Raw genomic sequence first — 22,648 nt, forward strand, 5'->3', positions numbered from 1 at the left:
CTTGGAGTTACTGACGCTAGGACCAATACGATTACTTTACTGAGCCATGGGAACACACATACTAAGTTGTACTGAGAATATATACAGCAGAACTTAAGCTCTTATTTGGAAACCAAAATGGACGCTTACCAGTCTCCCAACCTTCAGAACAGATTACATCAAATACTCAGGAACTTTCGTTAAATGGGTGTATACAATGGAAATTGCCATCATTACCAAGTTTATGTCATACTGACGTCATAATTCTTCATGAAATGCAGTGTCCGAGAATAAACCAATCTTGTTATCAATATTGGAAACGTAATTAAATGGAGAAAACGCTCTTTGCGTTAGAGATAGTTTGAAAAGGGCAAGTATGTGATATTTTGAATCTATTATTGTATAGGGTACTCGGTTTATGAGATTGCATGATTGGCGCAGACCAATAATTCAAAGACTCAACAAAAAAGTATTATGCAAGGACAGAAATGTAACTTTGTAAAACCGGACAAATAAGCGCATTTACGGTACTATATCCAGCCGCCAAATCATAGTGGAAATTGTACTTAAAGATATTTTGATGTACTTGTTTAAAGACTTCATCCGAGTGCAAGAGTGGAACTTAAGAATATTAATGTACTGAAGCAGGATCCTTTCTTTAGAAACTTGTTTTAGTGAAGTTTATTGTATGTGTTATGAAATCAATATATTTGATTCTTTTTTCCAGTCCTTTATTTATATTTGTTCGCACACCTACTCTATTTATAAACCATTGAAAGGTCCCTGGTCTATTCAGAGCTGGCCAAATTCTGTTAAGTAGTTCTTTGGTTCTTTTAGACAATGATGCATACAATATTTTCTAGTTTTAGTCATGGTGGCCATATCTGATGGAGAATAAGTATCATTTCTATAAACGTGAAAGGCGTTTAAGTTAGGATGTTTCGTGTAAAATTTGATCAAATTATATTAAGCGACTTTGAAATGAAATTATAAAAAGATGTTCTAAGTTTAGTAGCTACAGTCAAATCTGATGGCAGATTGGCATAATTTACACGCATAATAAAGATGTTCTTGTCAAAATGTTCGAATTCTATATTTTGCCTTTTAAGAAGTAATCAATGGAGTCTTTACTTAAGTACTGATGGTTATGTTTAATGGATAATCGTATTATGTAAACAAATTTGAAAACCTTCATGCCACAAAGGTTACTCGTCAAATATGGCCACGTTATTACGAGCAATCAATGAGAAATCAGATACTTTTCTTATTATTAACAACGGTGACCCTACCTGATAAAGAGCCGTCATCATTTTGTCACAAAAAACGTGGTCAAATTATATTGAGTGGTTTTACAAATTATGTCTTGTACAGATTTTGTTTTTATAAAAAAATATTTTATCAGTTATTTGAAGGTCTACTAGTGAAATCACACAATTTTCGTTTATGTTATAAATGTAATCTTCTAGATGTTGTTTGTAAAGGTATTATGTCAAATAACTCGTCATTAATGAAAATAATGACTACAAGACATCGATTTTTTTATCGCACAAGGCAGCACGCTCCTAGCAGATTTCGCGCTCGGCAATTTCCGTAAGACAAAGCGGAAGTTACGTGCTGTAGGGAACGGTGCATTTCTACTTTCGTTGTTAATTACATTCAGTAGCTGATACCATGCGTCATCCGATCAGTGACCTTTTGAGAGACGACGATTTCGATACCGCCTTTAAAATTAGAGACACTTGGTATTACGACCAGCAGACGACGCCTGCCAAATGTAGTACCAAGAGTGTTTTCTCGCCAGATAACTGAGTCCTAGTCTGATAAATCAACCCCACAAATATGTGTTGATACTAATGGACGATGGTATGATTTTGATGTCACCTGTTCATTAAAATATGCAATCTTGCTGCATGCAAATCATTCCGGAACAAACCCGCGTACACTTTGGACACATACTGGTAATTTGTGGCAACCATATCATGCGCGAAATTCCAAATGGCCACATGACATATAGTTGTAATATTCCAGGTCGATTTACAAGTCACGAAGCATATGATTTGCTCAGGAAATATAATATACATGTCACCAAAAGAACCCTTCAGCCGACGGTAGCTGCACAGCCACGAGAAATACCGACAAGTGTATAAAATATACATCGATGTGTGCCCCAAATTTGCATGCAGATAATTGCAGCTTTTAATGAATAAGTGATATCATTCTCACATCCGAAAATGAATAGCATCACGAGTGAAGGGCTTATTTATCGGCCTAATCGAGTCCGTAAACACCAGATCAACAAAAAATTAAGGGTTATGACAGGGCTAACAATATGTAGACCGAGAGAAGTTTGTTCATAAGCGAGGGTAAACTATTTATACATCTTTATCTTGCTATTTTATTGCAGGTTGTCTGCCCCTACCCCTCGCCACAAATATACCTAGCAAAAGAACGATCAATGAGAGAGAGAGAGAGAGAGAGAGAGAGTTTAGTGGGAGGGTGTTTGCAAATCATAATAGCCTCACTCCTACCACCTAGAATGAATTCTGCTTTACCATGACGAGCGTGAGTGTGTGTCCCTTTGATTTTGGTTTCGCCCACTCCCTGATTATTATCTCCCCCCCCCCCCGAAAAAAAGTATTGTGCCTACCCATGCTTATTTCATGCCGGTTCAACAATATTACTAATGACAAAAAAAGTTTTCTGCCAAGGCCAGAATGTTGTGAATACTTGATGTTATTGATCGTGTTTATTTGTAAAAGCTAATTACCCCTTCTTGTTGAGGCACTGGGCGTAAATTACTTTGTTTGCCAAAATATAGACCACTGCGTCAATGGAAGAAGGTCTAGGTCCGAGTCAAACCCACAACCCATTGCTTGTGAGTGTGAATACTAATATCCGTTCAGTGTGGAGAGTATAGCATTATTATTCACAATATATACAGAACCATAGTTAAAAGGAATTGTTTGAAATACTTTAATGTTGTCGGTGTAAAGATTACACCTTCTAAAGCAGCTCTAATTGGTGTTAGGTACTGAATGAGAATTTTGAAGATAATGCATTAGAGAGAACCAAAGACAGTAGATGGTATGACATATCCAGTGGTGCATTTTAATGTCAAAGTGAACTTTCTATTTATTCCCTGTTTACATGGTTTATATAGCTTCATAGTTGATACGGATTCCAAAGGCCTCGCAAATTGTATCAGCATATGAGTCAATAATTAAGTTATGCAATTTTTTGTTGCGAAAAACTATAATATATTGGTAATATGTCAAACTTTATGATCAACAATTAGTTGTAAAAGTAAGCAAAAAGGTTTGGTGCATTTGTCAACTATTGTACAGACATGCAGAAGATTTCATGTGTGCCTACCATATCTACTGCAAAGGCATGAAACACGTTTTTGGTACTCTTATTACAGGGACTAGATACACCACCATGCAGTATTGCTGTTCAATGTCAGACTGATAGGATACTTTAGAAAAAACAAACGAAACATATAACATTGTATTATCTAAGCTCAGTATGATTATGTAAGCGTTTGACTTGGTAGACCAAGCACTTGTCAACTTGTTATTATTTAGCAACGATGTACTTTAATTGATACACATATTCATGAGAAATCCTTATGTGTGTCAAAACAATGATGATCGGAATACACGTCTAAAATTTTAACTCCTACACAGGTTGTGAAGTAAATGTCCAGCAAGTAAAGAGAAGAAGCAAAGGCATTGCAAACTTTCATGTACTTGTCAGCATTCATACATGAAACTCATGCAAGAAAATGAGCTTACCTTTTCAATGTTACTTATGCATATGCAAAAGTCCATTTACAAAATGTTGGTAAACACATTTAAACTATGTACAGATGATGTCACATTTCAAGAAATAGAAGTAATGTTAATTTTGCTCAACACATTTATTTCTCTTTTCTTCAGAACAATGAAGTGAAGAGTAGCTACCACATAGAGAAAGAGGGACTTTCTCGAGCCATACAAACGGCAGAACCACAGTGTGGAGGTGGATAGTCAGCCCCCTCCCTATAATCTGGCCGCACCTCCCCACTCCCGTACATACACACACAGAAGGGAGAAGCTAAACAAAGCAGAGGAACTAGAACTTGGAAGATTTTAATCAAAACAAAGCTCTCACAGTCATTTATGTAGCACATATTGAAAAACATATATCACAACAAACAATTGTATTATTATTATTATTATTATTCATTAAACTATGATATATTTATAATATATGTTAAATTTAACAATATTTAAATTCCATTATTTCTCTTTGGTAAATTGTTAGTGTAAATATAAGCAGTGGATTACATTTTTCAGTTTCTTGAATTAAGGGGGTAACAATCTTGTTTTCTGTGTTGAAGGATTGGTGGCACTGCTAAAGGAAGTGGTCAGGAAGCTTGGGTCATTTGACAGACACTTATTGCCGCCTCTATGCAGCCATGTATCTGTTATAAATGAAAATAGAATATACAGCAAATTTGTAAACTTGAATAAAGTTATTTCATTTCATGTATCCCGGTTTTCTGTTACTTATTTCATGTTTTCAGAGTCAATGCATTTGGCATAAAATTAGATTTTACTACAACCAGTGTTAGGAAGCTAAATGAATCAAATGTAAACATGAACAGACAGCAACATGTTTTTAATGTCACAGCATGGAATCTGTTCAAGAAATGAAATTATAGAGGATTAAAGAACTTTACCTGAGAATTTCCAAGATAATAGACAAATCATTTTAGCAGGATCTATTATCAAGATGAAAGGTTTTGATAAACAGTTCACACTCAAGTAAAGTGATAGTACTGATACATTTTGGCAATAAAGGATTAATGAAATGAATTTTAAGCATAATTTTTAAATGCGTATAAAGCAATCACGTGTTCCAAAATTGACCCTGGTAGTGGCACCATTACTACTGTAAGATTATTTTGCCTACAAGTGTTACTGTACTCGGTCAAGATTTCCTTGCACTTTCCATATGAAACAATTCACTTGTCCTCCTGTCTTATCCTTAATCATAATGATCTCTTTACAACATCTACACTTCTCATTTATTTCGTTACTGCTGCAACTTCAACAAGTACACCAATATATATATATGGTAAATACACTCTATCATTCATTACTGTGTTAGATAGCAAACTTGTGGGTAAAATGTACAAGAAATTCTTGAATATTAAAGTATGAAATATATGTATACGTGATGCATGGTTAGGCGTTTGTTTTACCTTTTTTTACCACAATAATGAAGATTTAATCAGCTATGTATTATTCTAAGCTTTAGAATAAATCCCCATAAATCTGTATACTTCCTCTGTCACTAGTATTTTACACCTAGACCTACAGAGCGAATATATACTTGCTAAATATCTGGATACACCAGGTTTCTTTTTAATAACATTCTTCAAGTTTACTATCTGTGGAGGGTAGTAAACAATCACACCCAAAGTACATTCGGAGTCTGCATTTCATCACCGTTTAAAAAAACAAACTTGAGTCATAAAGTTAATAAAGTATTTATTTATACACCTCTCACAGTCTCAGTCTTAAGTGTTTAACTTTTAACACCATTTGTTACTGATGAACCACGCCCACATGAAAATCTGCTCTGAAGACATCCAAGTTTCGCCCAAATTCGTGCCCTTCTCTTTTCATTTGGAAATTGAAATAACATTATCGAAAGAATAATAATAATTGCGATAATAATAATAATAATAATAATTACCAGAATGAATAGCCCAAGCGCTACTCAGCCTCATTATGCCTTATGTTCTCTTTAGGGCCCTAGTCCGCGTTCTCGTCTCGTTCAGGCTTAAATTGGTACTGTCTAACGTCAGCGAGCAGAATTTTCTTAAGATTAATTACTTTCGCCATCTTCTAAGAGTTCACCTTTCAAACACGACGAAAATAAGCATGACAAATTTTGCCGTAAATTCGCTAGAATCATCAATAGATTCAGTCATCATCATCCACATACGCTAATCTTGAGGAACTTCCCGACAGTATGTCACTTCTGGAAATCCTATTATCACCGGAAGTATCCTACGAATATTTCCAGAGCGTTTTTCGTAAAACATCGATGAATGCATATATCATCTTCATTTACTTCTCTGTAGGTTAAAACATGCATTTTTTGATGTACATTTCTGAGTTTATTTTTTTAGCAAGAAATGAACATTCTGATAAATAGTGTGTATTACACCATAGTAGACCTTTAAATATGAAGATGCCAATGGCATAATGTTTAGTAAATGAGGTCATCACTGATGGCGCTGCGGATCGATATCATTTGTGTACATTTATAGTAACTTCAAGCCACAATGTTTTATGTAAAATGTTAGTCAAATTCTGTTGAGAACTTATAACGGTTGTCTTTATGTTTCATTTTAGAGCAATCATAATACCATTGTTAACAAAACCAGGTCGATCAACAATTCTAATTCCTGTACCATCTGCTTGTAAAAGCCTACCTTCTACTTCAGTAAATGCCTCAGCGGGTAAGAAATATCTGCTTGTATCCTGAACTTGCAGCTCAGTTTGACCACGCTGATCTGGCTGTTGTGCTTCATAAGAATAATAATGATAATCATGCACATATTCATCGTTGAGAACTGGTGTATCCATGTCAATGCTGGATCACATACACGTTTAAACATTTTATTATAATTACTATCGTGTAACACGAAGTCCATTTCCTGTTATTAAACTTGCAGTTATATTTATTTCTTTTTCTTTTTCTGACATATGTACAGCAGCCAACTCTGCTGTTTTTTTATTTGCAGCTTGATTTGTTATTTTACTAACATTTACAGGCATAATTGCAGCGCGGGGTAATTTTGCTGATTGCGGTTTTCGTCGTATTAATCGTGCTAGTCTATCCTTGATTGCCGAGAATGCTTTACTAGCAACATCACCAACAGCACCAATACCTTTATCACGAGCAACGTCTATAGATTTCATTCCCAGTTGCTTTGCACGCGGTATTGCTTTTGGAACTGTCCTTTCAAATAGATCCTGAACAACATCGCCGAGACCATCTCCGTAGATCACTTTGTATGTTGGTAATCGCGAATTTATATAACCCTGACCATGATCGGTCCACGTTGAGCACTATGTTTGATTATCTTATTTTAGTCATTGAATTTAATTGCACACCCTTAATCACTGTGAAAATCATCAACGATTTCATCAATGAAGAACCGATACACACTAATGTCCATGACACCGCCTGTAAATAATCGTTGACAAATATCAGCTGCTTCATTAATGATTTCTGGAAAATAATTACCGGCTCATTTTCCGCCAGTCAGAATTTCTGATAGCTCAACATCGGGAAGGACGTTGCTAGGATATGGAGTAATAAGACAACTCCCCCTGGTACCAGTACCACTTCCAATTGCTTCTTCTTCCTCAATACGAGGTGATCTGAATACTCCGGGTAAGGACTTTCTTCTCAATTCTTCGACTCGTCTCATACATGTTTCAAATTTATCCTTATATTTTGTTTAGTGGTTTTGGATATACCAAGGGACTCACGAAAGATAAAAGGAATCCAATTTTGTTTCTAGAACACTTGTGGTGTTTGGATCTAATACTTTATCACGATGTGGATATACTGTTGCGGCAATCTTTACAGCGTCTTCTTGAAGTTGTCTACGACCTTCTTCGGTAACTCGGGATGGTGGTTTTGGTTTTGTAAGATCCAATATATGACCGACCTCCTCATGGACTTTGTCAATAATCGCAAGTACATGTTGTATTTCTTCTTGTAATTGTGGTTGACCATCAGCTATTTTACCTGGAAGTTCTCGTAGAATTTTTTTTTTTTTTTTTTTTTTTGCTTTCTTAGTTCTTTCTGCTATTTATCCAGTTGCTCTAGCGGTTTTCTCCAACGTTGGAAGAAGATCTTTGGTAGCTATTGTAACTACTTCGGTAGCCTTCGTAACCGATTTAAATAACTGTTCTGCACCGTCTGCAAATTCCACCCGAGACTCCTGACGCGCTTGTAGTTGCTGCCTGACAGTATCACGGACTGAAATATATTTCTTAATTGCCTCTAGTTTCTCTCCAGCTAATCTAGCTGTGAGAGATTCCATTATTGATATAAGAATGATTTAATTACACACACACTACAGCAGCAGGGAGAGTGCGACCACAAACGAGTGTCCGACGGGTAAACGAACATGCATACAAATTTGAAAACACGAACGGCAAAGATGAAATAGCAAAATGAGCCAACCCAATTAGAGAAACTCCCTGCTTTAGTATGAGTCTTCGGTTTGGCGTTATTGGCCTTATAGTTTTCATTTTTGTCGTATGAAGTTTTATTTTTCAAAGAAGACTCTTCTAAAAAGAGATAGTTTTACTCTCCCTGCTGCTCATGGCCACGAAAGAGACATAGACATACATAGAGTTATCGACATAAATCTATCAAACAAAAAACTATATAACCGACTAAAAAAAAAATAGGCAAGAGAGAGCAAACATCCTTTGGAGTCAGTTGAGGAGCTCTGAGAAGGGACTTTGTTTTTTGTTAACACCACTCAGTTAACACAGGAAAAATCGCACAGGTCTTCTTCTCCTCCTCCTCAAAATTTGTCCGTAGATTAAGACTCTCTTCAGACAGCTTGCCTCTCCACATATATTCCTCGCTTCCAAAGGGCCGTCTCTGTAGTCTTGGTAATAGTCCATGATGATTTGACATACATGGGATAGTCCAGGTGGAACAGCATCGACGACAGGAGGGTAGACGATTCTGCTATAGTCCACATCTTGTGACGAGAACAGGTAAATGGAATGAGGTGAACCGCAGTTAGTTACAGTGGAAGACTGGATCGAAACGGATCGACTTCTTTCACCAATCCTAATACGCGTTACAAAATTCAGTCACAGTGCGGAGTCTGTCTTTCAATCCAAAAAGAGCTACCTGTGACGTTACATTCTCTGTATAAGTGCCTAGCGTCTTACTTTTTTCTTAGCCCATGTTACACCAAGCAAATGTGTGATGTGTGTGTGTGTGTGTGTGTGTGTGTGTGTGTGTGTGTGTGTGTGTGTGCGTGTGTGATTTAGATTTTTAACGTAGCTTTAACAATTTTCCTGTCCTATCGCTAACACTAACCTCTTAATGCTGAGCGCCTAGCGAGGCAGCTGTTAGTACAAATTTTAGAAGTCTTTGGTGGGCCGGGGATCGAACCCACGACCTCCGGGGCGGTCGCTCTAACCACTAGCCAACCGGAGATGTGGCCAAGCAAATAAAATAGTCAAGCGTAACTGCAATGTCCCACGAAGTGCATGTAGTAAGTTATAACTGATACAAGATAAGCTTCTCAAACAAAAGAACGCGAAAGGATTGCTTTTCTTCCCGCCTTTCTTTTATTTGTTATTTAATACCTATTATGTAGTCGCTGCTGAATCTAAGTATCCTAAAACTACACCTGAGACTAACATAACTCTGCAAATATCACCCCTCCCTTTTTAATACGGATATGAGGGCACTTAGCAATTGTCACCCCTCCCTTTTTAATACGGATATGAGGTCACCCCTCCCTTTTTAATACGGATATGAGGGCACTTAGAGTTGGAGTTTAAAAGGAGACGCAGGGATTCTAATACATTCAGTGGCAATAGAGGCTAGCTCATCGTACATATTTTGTAAACCACGCCGCTTCATTATTTAATCATAAACAGATTTGATAAAGAACTGTTTTATTCTAAAGGATAATATAACGCATTAATGTAATATATTGGAATATTTTGAGCAACGTGTTTCAAAACTGATTATGAAAACGCGACAAAATTTGTTGATAATCAGTACTATGATTATTAGTAAATCACTTTATGCATTCGATGTTGGTTATACTGTAATAAACTTATATTCCTAGACTTCACTTTATGCATTAGATACGGGTTATACTGTGATAAACTTATATTCCTAGACTTAACTTTATGCATTAGATACGGGTTATACTGTGATAAACTTATATTCCTAGACTTCACTTTATGCATTAGATATGGGTTATACTGTGATAAACTTATATTCCTAGACTTCACTTTATGCATTAGATATGGGTTATACTGTAATAAACTTATATTCTTAGACTTCACTTTATGCATTAGATATGGGTTATACTGTAATAAACTTATATTCTTAGACTTCACTTTATGCATTAGATATGGGTTATACTGTAATAAACTTATATTCTTAGACTTCACTTTATGCATTAGATACGGGTTATACTGTAATAAACTTATATTCCTAGACTTCACTTTATGCATTAGATATGGGTTATACCGTAATAAACTTATATTGTTAGACTTCACTTTATGCATTAGATACGGGTTATACTGTAATAAACTTATATTCCTAGACTTCACTTTATGCATTAGATACGGGTTATACTGTAATAAACTTATATTCCTAGACTTCACTTTATGCATTAGATACGGGTTATACTGTAATCAACTTATATTCCTAGACTTCACTTTATGCATTAGATACGGGTTATACTGTAATAAACTTATATTCCTAGACTTCACTTTATGCATTAGATACGGGTTATACTGTAATAAACTTATATTCCTAGACTTTACTTTATGCATTAGATACGGGTTATTCTGTAATAAACTTATATTCCTAGACTTTACTTTATGCATTAGATACGGGTTATACTGTAATAAACTTATATTCCTAGACTTTACTTTATGCATTAGATACGGGTTATACTGTAATAAACTTATATTCCTAGACTTCACTTTATGCATTAGATACGGGTTATACTGTAATAAACTTATATTCCTAGACTTCACTTTATGCATTACATATGGGTTATACTGTAATAAACTTATATTCTTAGACTTCACTTTATGCATTAGATACGGGTTATATTGTAATAAACTTATATTCTTAGACTTCACTTTATGCATTAGATACGGGTTATACTGTAATAAACTTATATTCCTAGACTTCACTTTATGCATTCGATATGGGTTATACTGTAATAAACTTATATTCTTAGACTTCACTTTATGCATTAGATACGGGTTATTCTGTAATAAATTTGTATTCTTAGACTACAATTTATGCATTCGATATGGTTAGTACTGTAATAAACTTCTGTTCTTAGACTTCACTTTATGCATTCCATATGGGTTATACTGTAATAAACTTCTGTTCTTAGACTTCACATTATTAATTCGATACGGGTTATGCTGTAATAAATTTCTTTTCTTAGACTTCACTCTATTAATTTGATATGGGTTACGCTATAATTAAACGTATATAGAATGACTTCTCACTTGATTCATTCGATATGGGTGATACTATAATTAAACGTATATAGAATGACATATTAAACGTATATAGAATGACTTCACACTTTATTAATTTGATATGGGTTATGCTATAATATAGCTTACATTTTTAGGCTTTACCCTTTATTAGTTTCAAATAGATTATACTGTAATAAAACTTATATCCTAAGACTGCACACTATATTTATTCCTTACGGTTATAATATACTAATATTTTTCTTAGGCTTCATGCTTAATTAGTTCGATTTGGGTTATTATATAATAAACTAGAATTCTTAGAGTTCACACACATTGGAAAATACGTTGCCTTTAGTATTTATCGACCAAATGAAGTTTACCTCAACAAAGCAAAGTTTCCATGACATATTTTACTCTTCCCTTTCTTATCAGCAAGTACTGGTCCCCTTCATTGTGTTGGAGCATTTATGAACACGAGGGGCCACTAATACAACCTTCGTGAAGGATATTTTCCGTCATCTTTTGAACAAAAATAGTACTTTCTTCACGTAAAATATAAAATCTTCATGAAATATTAATTTTTGCGCAAAAAGCGAAACATTAAAAAAGAACTGTTATTTGTTACTAAACAATTAAATATTAACATTCTTAGGGAAAATACGTTTTGGTCTTGTTGCTGTTTTTTATGTAAAAAATAAGTTTATGGTCTTCTTGTTGTTTTATGATGTGAAAAAAAAAAGTTTTTGGTCTTGTTGCTGTTTTATGATGTAAAATTGTGCCACCTTTTTTAGGAATAAAACTTCATGAAAGAAATGTCCATGCATACGTCGATGATTTGTGTTAACTAACAGGAAACTTTCTTGGTGACAAAGTGCAACTCTCAGCATATATGTTAAATTTTCATGAAAATGGGAATTTTAAGAATACTTTCTTTTGTTTACTTGTGAAGTTTTACCTTCCTGAAAAATATCAGTTTCTTTATAACAAAAAAACTCTCCTTTACTCGATGCAAGGCTCTCTTGAAACAAAATTTACTTGTTAAACGTGATGAAAGTTTGGTATCCATCAACAGTGAGAATTTCGAATGAAAAAAAATCTTGGTGAAAAATACAGTTACTTTATGGAAAATTGAAATTCGCAAAATAATACATCATTTTTCCTCAAAGCCTTTTTTCTTCTTGAAAAATTACTATATTAGTGACATGAAGGACATTGTAACAGAGACCCATATTTTCAGTAAGATATTAAAAAAACAAAACAATTTCCTATTATATATATATATATATATATATATATATATATATATATATATATATATATATATATATATATCCAATCAGTGATTTAAAGCTGTACAAACAACCGTTATTGTTCACGCGAAATAACTGGAATTGATGCACGTCTACAGTAATGTGTGGGCCATTTCCTCCTTGAATGACATCAGACACGACATTCAACTGTAACCATCATTCGGACAATGGCCTAAGAATGAGATACGTACAGCCTAAGCATATAAAGTTTAAGTCAAAAGAGGTTATCCGGTCTGTAATGTTGGACGGTCTAACTCTACATTAATTACAGTGGTAAATTTCATGAATTCGATTAGAATAAGTGGTACCATAATTAATTTATGCACATTATTTTACAAAATCATGGAAATAAGCCTTGTCAACTGTCGACACCTAATTATCTTTCGCCACTTGACCGGCGCGGGGCAGATATGGGAACGCTGGACGATGAGAGGGAGTCTATTCGAAATCATTATATTCTACTAGAATGGATACCTGATCGCTATGTCCCTGATGGTGTGTCAATAGATTACTGTCTGGTTTCTTTAATTCTCCTTCGAGAAGGCGATTTTAGAATAGAAATATAAAATTAAAAATGTACATTTTTAATGTTTTCGAAGCAATTTAAATTTTGAAACATTTGTAAATTGTTTCATATTTATAATCTGATTTATAGATAATTCGGCCAAAAGAGAATTCGGCTCTAGACGATTCGGCCCAATTTGGACTGAAAATAAAACCATTAGGACCTACTTGAAAGACATTTCGGTTCAACTCGAAAAACCGTTCGGCCCAGAATAACAAGACAAGATATTGCAGTGTAGTTCACAATTCTAGCTTTGAAAATAGAACCATTTATAATTGTAATATTTTATCTTTTGAGATATAATTAGTGTAATGTGTGAAACAAAGGGAGGTCACCTTTTCCTTTCAAGCATTTATTTTTGTTTTCCAAAGTGAGGACAAATATCAAGATCACAATAATTTGTTCCTACCGATGAACGCGTGCACTGATTTGAGAACACCGTTTCGTTGTTTGGGTGCATTATATTATACAGTACGATGCAATTCATTTATCTATATCTCGCTGAGCAAAGAGACTTAGAAAGGCACATTATATCTTTCTTCAGGTCCAGCCTGCTATGTGGAACAAGGTGGAAGAGTTGGATTCAGCATTCAAATTGTGATACCAAGGTCTCATTAAGACATGTACAATGTACCCACCATAAGTTACCAGGATTAGCTCATACTACCACACTGATATAAATCACTTCAAAGACATTGCGTAGGTTTTCATGAACGAGAACACTTTTCAGTCGGGTATAGCCTCCCTGGAACTGTATTTGCTTATTATATTGTCGCCTTTTAGGGTTATTGCCATTGAAACGCACTGTAAAATTGGTATACAAGTTAGTACTGGTCCCATGAAAATGGGAAATTTGAGTGCGCTATTGTTTATTATATCAACGAAATGATTACATGACACGAAAGATCTGGATCAAAGCATTTATAATTGTTTCTTTAGTGTGTACACCTATCTACATTAGAAGAGGCATATTGTAGTTTCCTGCAAAAATCACTGTGAGCTATTTCGCTTTGCTACTACTGGACAAAATGTTATCAGCTGTGCAGACCAAGCTGTCACGTGTTTTAAATACCATTCATTTGTCAACGCTGCTGTCTAAAATGTGTCAGTTTCATTTGCAAAGTAGGTTAGAACAATTATTGTTACGTTAAAGTTTAGTTTTCTGAATTTAATCTTTTTATTCAAAATTTATTAAATTTATTTAAAAAAATAGTTTTACATAGAACATTACTTGTATTACACTTAGTTTTTTGTACTGCATATAAAAATGCATATAATTAAGGAAGATATCACAAATTTAGTTTTGGTATCTCAAAAGCACTTGGCCCAAAACTTGCAACACCAACGCTAAACAATTTCTGACAGTTTTCACACCTTGCGTGCTTTGAATATTCAAAAGACTATAGTTAGGAATGGGCATTCCTGGCAGGAATTTAAAGGAAATTGTTTTGTTTTTTTAGAATATGAACATTATGGTGAGGTTGTCCATATACCTTTTGGCAATAGTGCACATGGAATAATGAGGCATTGTTGATGGACGGGAAAGTTAAATCTGTGACTCACTGCATGTTGTTTTGTTAGCGTCCATAATCTAAAGAAATGACGGCTGTACTATAACAATAACCTCATAGCAACTTCACAATTGATGATATTTTAGATTAGCATATGACTTATTAGGATCTGGACACAATGGAAAATTCAGTACTGACAAACAAATGTAGGGACTATATAGGAAAAATAATTGAGATCTAAGTCTATTATGTCCGATGCCTGTTGAATGGTGGCTCCACCTGGTTCTCGATGCCCATCTCCTGGTGCCTGATCAACGGTCATCAGTCGAGCGACGAGCACTATACCTTTGATGAGCGAAGAGAAAACGAAGACCGCGTTTCTCAGTAAAAATAGCATACATGATGTGTATCCGCAAAGATGAAACATGTGTTGATAGTCATAAATATACCCTGTTACAATTACAACTCTTACAAACTTGTATCTATTTACGCTTCAAGCAAGAAATTTTCATCTTTTCGAAGACAATAAATTTGAAATAAAATTTGTTCTATTTTGCCTGTCGAAGTTTTAAATATTTCCCTTACATTTAATTGAAATCAAAAGTTTCTATCTGTCATATCTATGTCTGTCCTTCTCTCTCTCTCAACTTACGGACACACACAAGTACGCGCATATATACAATTAAAATACACACATACATATGTTTGAATAGGTCAGAGCATAAAGATCCATAACTAAAAATATTCGGCACATTTTTTACAAAATATCTTATTCAAAAGCCTTGTTTGCCCTACTCCAATTAGTCCCCCCAACCCCTCCAATGGATACATATACTAGTTGAAATAATATATAGATATTTACCTCGTTTTCAAAAGTAAAGGTTATTCTACTGTCTGCGCGTCATCCTTTCTACACATCAGGAATCCCTCGTTATATTGATTTGAAGACTGGTGTATCGGATACTAAAATGTAAATATCTCAGGGAAGTAAAATGAAATATAGGTCCGCAAGCAGGTCTCACTACATTGCTGTCAGAGCGTGCTACAGTGTACATGCAAGTCATATCGAACATTATATTTATAGTAAGGAAATGAAATGTATTTGGGGCAGTTTTAAAGTAAACCATAAGGTAATGGAGTAGATAATGATTTTCTAGACTGTTTTCTGGCTTTATGTCGTTACGTATTTCGTATATTTAGTCCGAAACAGCTGTTGCACCGAATATAAGTACGCTATTGGTAATTGTCATCCTATCAAATATATTCTGTGAACGATCATTAGGAACATATTTTCGAAACAGTGGCTTCTTTTGCAGCTGAATAGGCTACATGCAATTTGTATTGTGTTCATGACTTATAACAAAATGTATCCATGTCACTGCAATATATATATAGATAATACTTACAAATGGATCGCATTTAGTCTGGGAAAGCAAAATGGACCATAAATACATATTCGATTGTTAAAAGATAAAACAAGATCAATCAGGAAATGAGAAGCCAATATGCTGTCGATCAGTATAAACACAATAAGAAGGTCGGTTTGTGATGAGAATTAGTCAAGTCGCAGGTTTCGCATCATTTGGCGCATGCGTTAAACAAATGGATGACGATGCGGCATATTTTAGCCCGTTTACGCAAGTTAGAAATCATCTTTAAGTACTTGGATGTATACAGTGTGGGTATTTGCAATAGTCAATGATACGTTTATTGTTTTTGGATGGCCTGCAGACTGTAGAAGAACGTTTAAATAGTTTCGTGAGGTACAATAACATACTTTATTTAAGCATACAAAATTCAAAACCAAACAAGTTTAAAGGTAGGACTAAATTTAGGAGAAGCCGGTTTAAACAAACGTTGCACAAACTACTGTCTTTTCTTCAATCATGACAAAACACCATATCTACTTCCTGAAGCAAATAATGTTATTTCCTAGAATCATACCCTTTGTTCTATTTAACGTCTGCTGCCCCTAAAAATGTATTAATTTGGCCACCCTGGGAAGGTTGTTTTAAACGATATTGTTTCCGAAGGGTATACAAAAAAGAAGAAAAAAGAAAGAAAAAAAAGAAGTCATTTTCACGTATCTGCATCTCTACACAGGCGTATGTCTTCTGCTGTCTGACCGCTCCGGTGGCCTAGTGGTTAGAGCGTCCGCCTCGGATGCGAGAGGTCGTGGGTTCAATCCTCGGCCGAGTCATAACAAAAACTTACAAAACTGGTACTAAGAGCATCTGCATCTCTACACAGGCGTATGTCTTCTACTGTCCATGGTATTATCTACCGTTATGTTACTGATTTTACGGGAGTCTTCCGACAAGAAATGGATCGTACCAAAATGCTTATGAAATATCATCACAAGCACGGGAGGGGGAGCCGATTCGTGGATTTGATATCAACGAAGGATATCGAAACGTTTCTTCATTATTTTATTTTTCTTTCCTTTTTATGTACGAACATGTTTTGGATATTTGACTGTTTGAAATATAAAGTAATTTCATTAAGAATTAAATTAATAACTGAAGAATTCATTGAAAGAGAGAAGATATGAGCATACAAATTCACTGTAATGCAAACTGGGATAATCCATTAAATTCGGAACCTTTCTATGTTCCACCAAAAACGAGCGTTTCAACCTTTTCACCAGCCACAGTGACTTTTGGTGAGGTCACCTTGAAGACCTGTGTTCTTTCTACCTCTGTTCTTACTTCCAAGTAAAGACTATATCTAAACCTATGTTAAAAACTATGTTAAAGTATGTTGTCTTATACATAGAACACTGATAATTTATATTTTGAACTCAGTTTACCCAACTGAGAGAACATTAATATTTAAGCTCTATACATACACATGTATTGCCTGCTAGAGGCAAGTGTCACGTTAATTGGCCGTTGGCATATGACTAAGGTCTTTTTATTATAAGACATTATATCTATCGTACATATACCATAGCCTGGAGCCGGCTTGTTTTTTAGTTGCTCATTTTATGTATGAGTGTATCTAGAGACGACATGGCATAACTTGTACAAGTTAATACGTATTATATATGTGCATGATGCATAGTAATTTTTAATACACGTAATACAATATTTCTTGAACAGGTCACAAAGTAAAGCTCCCGTCAATAGTAATCACAGAAACGACTATTTGCATCCTTGTGTTAGGAAATATGACTGAGTGGATCTATAAGAATGTATCAGAACAAGTTTAGAAAGCCACTGAATGACTGCTTACATTCTAAGATCCAGTTTTCCAATTTTAATAATTGTTTCAGAAACCCGAACAAAAAAATTGAGCTTCCTGTATCGATGCCATGAATTATATCCTTGACCTTCAGAAGATGGCGAATAAAGGTCTATATGACCTTTATTGATTGCCCAGAAACATGGCTCGTTTGTTGTTATGGGTTAAACGCCATTTTCAGCACATACTAGGCTATTCCTGGTAGCGAGTATATTTGTTGGAGGAAGAACCCTGCCAAATCCTGACAGAACCACCTACCCAAGGGAACCTACTGGTAATCTTTTTCACATGCACATGGTGGCTGAGCCCGAGACTCGAACCCAAGAAAGCAGAGGTGAGATAATAGTGATTAGATTACTCAGAAACCAGACCCCCTCCCCCCGAAATATGGGGACATACATACATACATACATACATACATACATACATACATTAACTGACTTTTCGGCATAAATAATGGACTTCACTGAGCCCTGGTTTCTTAAAAGAAATGGCTGATGACCTCCGAACAGAATGTGAGCACATCACCAAGCGAGAACTAGTTCGAGTGTAAGTATGTGTGCTATTTGGACTTTTAACGTAGCTTTCACAATTTTTCAGTCATATCGCTACAATATCTGCAGTGTGGTAGTTTATAGGAATGTCTAGAACTGGGGCATCATGCCACAGACATGTAGCAAGATGTCCAACCCAGTCACATTATCCAGACACCAGGCCGACCAATCCTAACACTAACCTCTTAATGCTGAACCCCAAAGAGGCAGCCGTTAGTACAATTTTAAGAAGTCTTTGGTATGACTGGGGCGGGGATCGAACCCACGACCTCCCGCATCCGAGTCGGACGCTCTAACTACTAGTCCACCGGAGCGGTAGAACAAGTTTAAACTGGCCTCTGTGTTTAAATAAGTATTATAGAGAAAGGCGCGTGTCACCCCACTTTGATGATCTCCCCTGGTCATCAATAACGTTATACTCAAGGTCAAAACGCCATTTGCGATGGCATCATCATCCTTAAGAACACAACCCTATTAAGGACAGGTATAGATCATCAAAGTTGTGTCAGTATTAGCCTTTCCCTACACTACCAGGCGATGATTGTTATGTATTAAGTTTACAGCGATAGAACGGCCAAGTATGTTAAGAGAATACGATAACGCTGATGATAATATTTCGATAGTGCCATCGTTAGCATAATCATAATTCGGGTAACAAATCAACGTCGGTAATGTTTCCGACAACATCAACGTGACCATGCGCTAGTATTGCGATTTTATCATCTAGCACGTAACGTTTATCTTCTTAACAACTCAACAAGATTTTATTGAGTATACACGTATATATCTTGTGATTCATCGATCTTATTGTGTTCATGGTAGTTATATGTAATCTACCCAGACGCGCTGTTAAGTAATCATCATGCGTTAATTGATTCTTGATGATATTTCGCTTTTATTTCCTTGCCTCTTGATTTATGCTCCCTTCTGCGAGTTTTACCGAATGCTTTTTGCTTCGGAGTCCGACAAATTCTGCGATGGGTACCGATGACGTATAATCATTACATTTTCCAATAACCTTTTTATTAACCAAATCATAATACTCACAATCCTGCGCATAATCTGAGAAGTCGAACAAGTTTCGCGCTCCATATATATCGGGGTACACATTTTCCGTCTTAACTTCGTAGCAGCGACTATCCATGTCGGTAAACAATAATTTTGCTCGATCTCCGTACTATTATTATTATTATTGAATCCGTCGTGAAAATCGTACATCATCAACCTGGATAACTCCAATGCGGTAAATCTGCAGTATATGGGCTTATCGAGTTTTATCATCTTCCTTTAACTGTAAATCGCTAGGAAATTATCATCGAATATTTTCATGCTCATGAAACACGGTGAGGCCACCAACTTATTGCGTCTGGTAACGTCATTGATCATCTCGAACCTGATGCAGTTTTGTATATTTTTCATGAACTTACCAACCACGCTTTTGTTCATGAACTTGAAGAGGTCTTTATCGAAATCCGACTTGACCTAGGTTCGTCTAGAGACGTTAAAATCAATGTAGGTTTTGAAATACTGACGTTGTTTAAATTCCATTACGCGATGAATGAAAGTCACTCAAATACCCAAATCGGTATAGTACTCAGGGCCCCGTTTTACGATGCAGATTTTACGAACAGACTTTTCGTAGGCTTTAAGTGTAAAAATATAGAATGCTATTTCGTCAGCATTTTTCACAAATATATTCGTGGGAGCATTTCGTACTTATAAGAAAAACTTTTGCGTAAGCTACTCTTTTGCATGGGAGGTATATGATAAATAAACCGGTATAATATAACAGGGCACATGCAATATACTTACAAATGGAAAGCGACGTTGATAACAAGAACAACAATAGCAATAAACTACCCCCCAAAAATATCCGGCAAAGTATGCCTTGACGTATTGGTCATAATGAATGAAATATAGGTATTATTTCTCTTTAAAGAAGACAGTGTGTGTGTGTGTGTGTGTGTGTGTGTGTGTGTGAGAGAGAGAGAGAGAGAGAGAGAGAGAGAGAGAGAGAGAGAGAGCGGGGGACAGAAGTCGATGAATAAACATAGTTTAGGCTACTTGTTGGCGGCAGCAGCTAAGCCATACTTCTTTAGCTGTCTGTATGAAAATGCGTATCTAATCATATCACTATATTTATCGACTTTCATTTCCTTTAAATTCATATATGTATATTTGATTTATTTTAAGTGAATGTCTGTAAGTTTTATTTTTTAAAATATTATTTCATTACAAGCTGAGTAATGTAATTTTGTTTACTGGAATTTGATACTTTCCAGAAATTAGTTTGACCTGACTGTTTAGTCGAAAACACCTAAAAATAGAACTTTGTATCTTTTGCTGACCTAGTTCCTGACCTTGATTGAGAATCAAGTAAGCAACTTATTTTTTTTAAATTCATTGTTAATGTGTTGAATGATAATGGTGAAATCGAGGCTGACTGGGACTACGTGACTTTAGACGTAAATACTTCTACGTTGTTCTCGAAATTCTAGAAAATTGACCCTCATCCCGGAATATGTTTTGCATCTCATGTTACTGTATAACGCTTGTATATAGATAAATTAGTCAGTCGGTCTTCGAAGCACTGGGAGGTAAGGTGTTTTTTTTTCTGTTGTGACCAGTTGAGTTACATTTTAAATTTTCTTTAAATGATTTGGATTCTTAAAGATTAATTCTTTTTCCTTGAAATATTTGTGTGCTCATACAGAATTCTTGGACTAAGACATTTCTTGAAATTTTATTCGGAAATTCAAACACCGGAATATTATCTGCTGGGTAATAACAAAGAACTCTAGACACTACGGCACTATATTGGTTATCGTACGGGTCATCACCTTCCATTTTTTTTTTTTGTCGGGGCTCGAACATGAATTCATGAGAACATTTCATTACTAGGAATCTGACATTTAATTCAGGGATAATTCTTAGATTATTACTAGATTTGATTTCTTAAAACCGTAAGTTCTGAAGTTTTCATTTTTCCATTGTTTTTCCTGGGAAATAAATTATTTGTTAAATTTTTCAAAGCTTGATGTTTTCACTCTTTCTTTTGTTACTGTTCTTTAGAGCCTAAATACGTAACATAAGACATAAATGCACTTAATGTCCACATGCTGTCGTTTTCAACGGCAAATCAGCACCATTATAACTGAGGAGGTAAATGTGCGTTTTATGCAATCTTTTGCGACAGCTACAACCTTTCGAATTTACTTGATATTCATTGCCATACTAAGAACACATCTTAGTTAAGTATTAATTTACTTTAGCTTAAATTATTTGCACTATAAAACCAAACTCTGAAATAAAATCATCTGCCATTCGTGCTCCACCTCCCACCCCCAATTGTGTATAGGCTCGTCAAGCCTTGTAATAAAATTACACTGTATACAGTGGGATGTGATGTAAAACCATTTCGTTAGAATGGGGGATCGTCTCAAAATAATCTCTTTCCCCGTCTCTCTCTCTCTCTCTCTCTCTCTCTCTCTCTCTCTCTCTCTCTCTCATACACACTTAATAAATTCTCTCAATATATGATTAAAGTATGTTAATGGCCATATATTACTATATTTTTTTTTACCTGTTATGTACATTTGATTTAATTTAGATTTGATTTGATTTAATTGTCTTTTGTTAGTTTTAATTTTTTTTTATTCCATTACATGTTATAGTAATATAATTTTGTTTACTGGAATTTGATATTTTCCAGAAATTAGTTTGACCTGACTGTTTTTTTTTTTGGTAAAAACCTAATAAAAGAACTTTGGTTCTAAAAGCTGACCTAGTTCCTGACCTTGATTCAGAATCAGTAGTGTTGGAGTAAACAACTTCCTTTTGTGAAATAACTAATTCTTAGTGTGTATTTATAACGTGAAATCGAGGGTGTGCTAGTTTTACGTGACTTTACACATGTAGATAGCCTCTATTACGAAATTCTGGTTTTACTGGAATTGCGCAGTGGTAAGATATAATAGTGATGTTTTGAGAAAATAATTCATTTGGGCTGTTCAAACACTTCGACGTCAAGGTGGTGTTTTTTGTTCTGTTGTGACCAGTTGGAGTTTAATATTTTAATTTTTCTTTAGATTATTTTGGATTCTAAGAGATTAATTCATTTCCCTGGGAATATTTAAGTGCTCATACAGAATTCTTGGATAAAGGCATTACTGAAATTTTATTAGGAATTCAAACACCA

Source organism: Sinohyriopsis cumingii, chromosome 17 (genome assembly GCF_028554795.1).
Source record: "Sinohyriopsis cumingii isolate HCF-2022 chromosome 17, ASM2855479v2, whole genome shotgun sequence".
NCBI lineage: Eukaryota > Metazoa > Mollusca > Bivalvia > Unionida > Unionidae > Sinohyriopsis > Sinohyriopsis cumingii.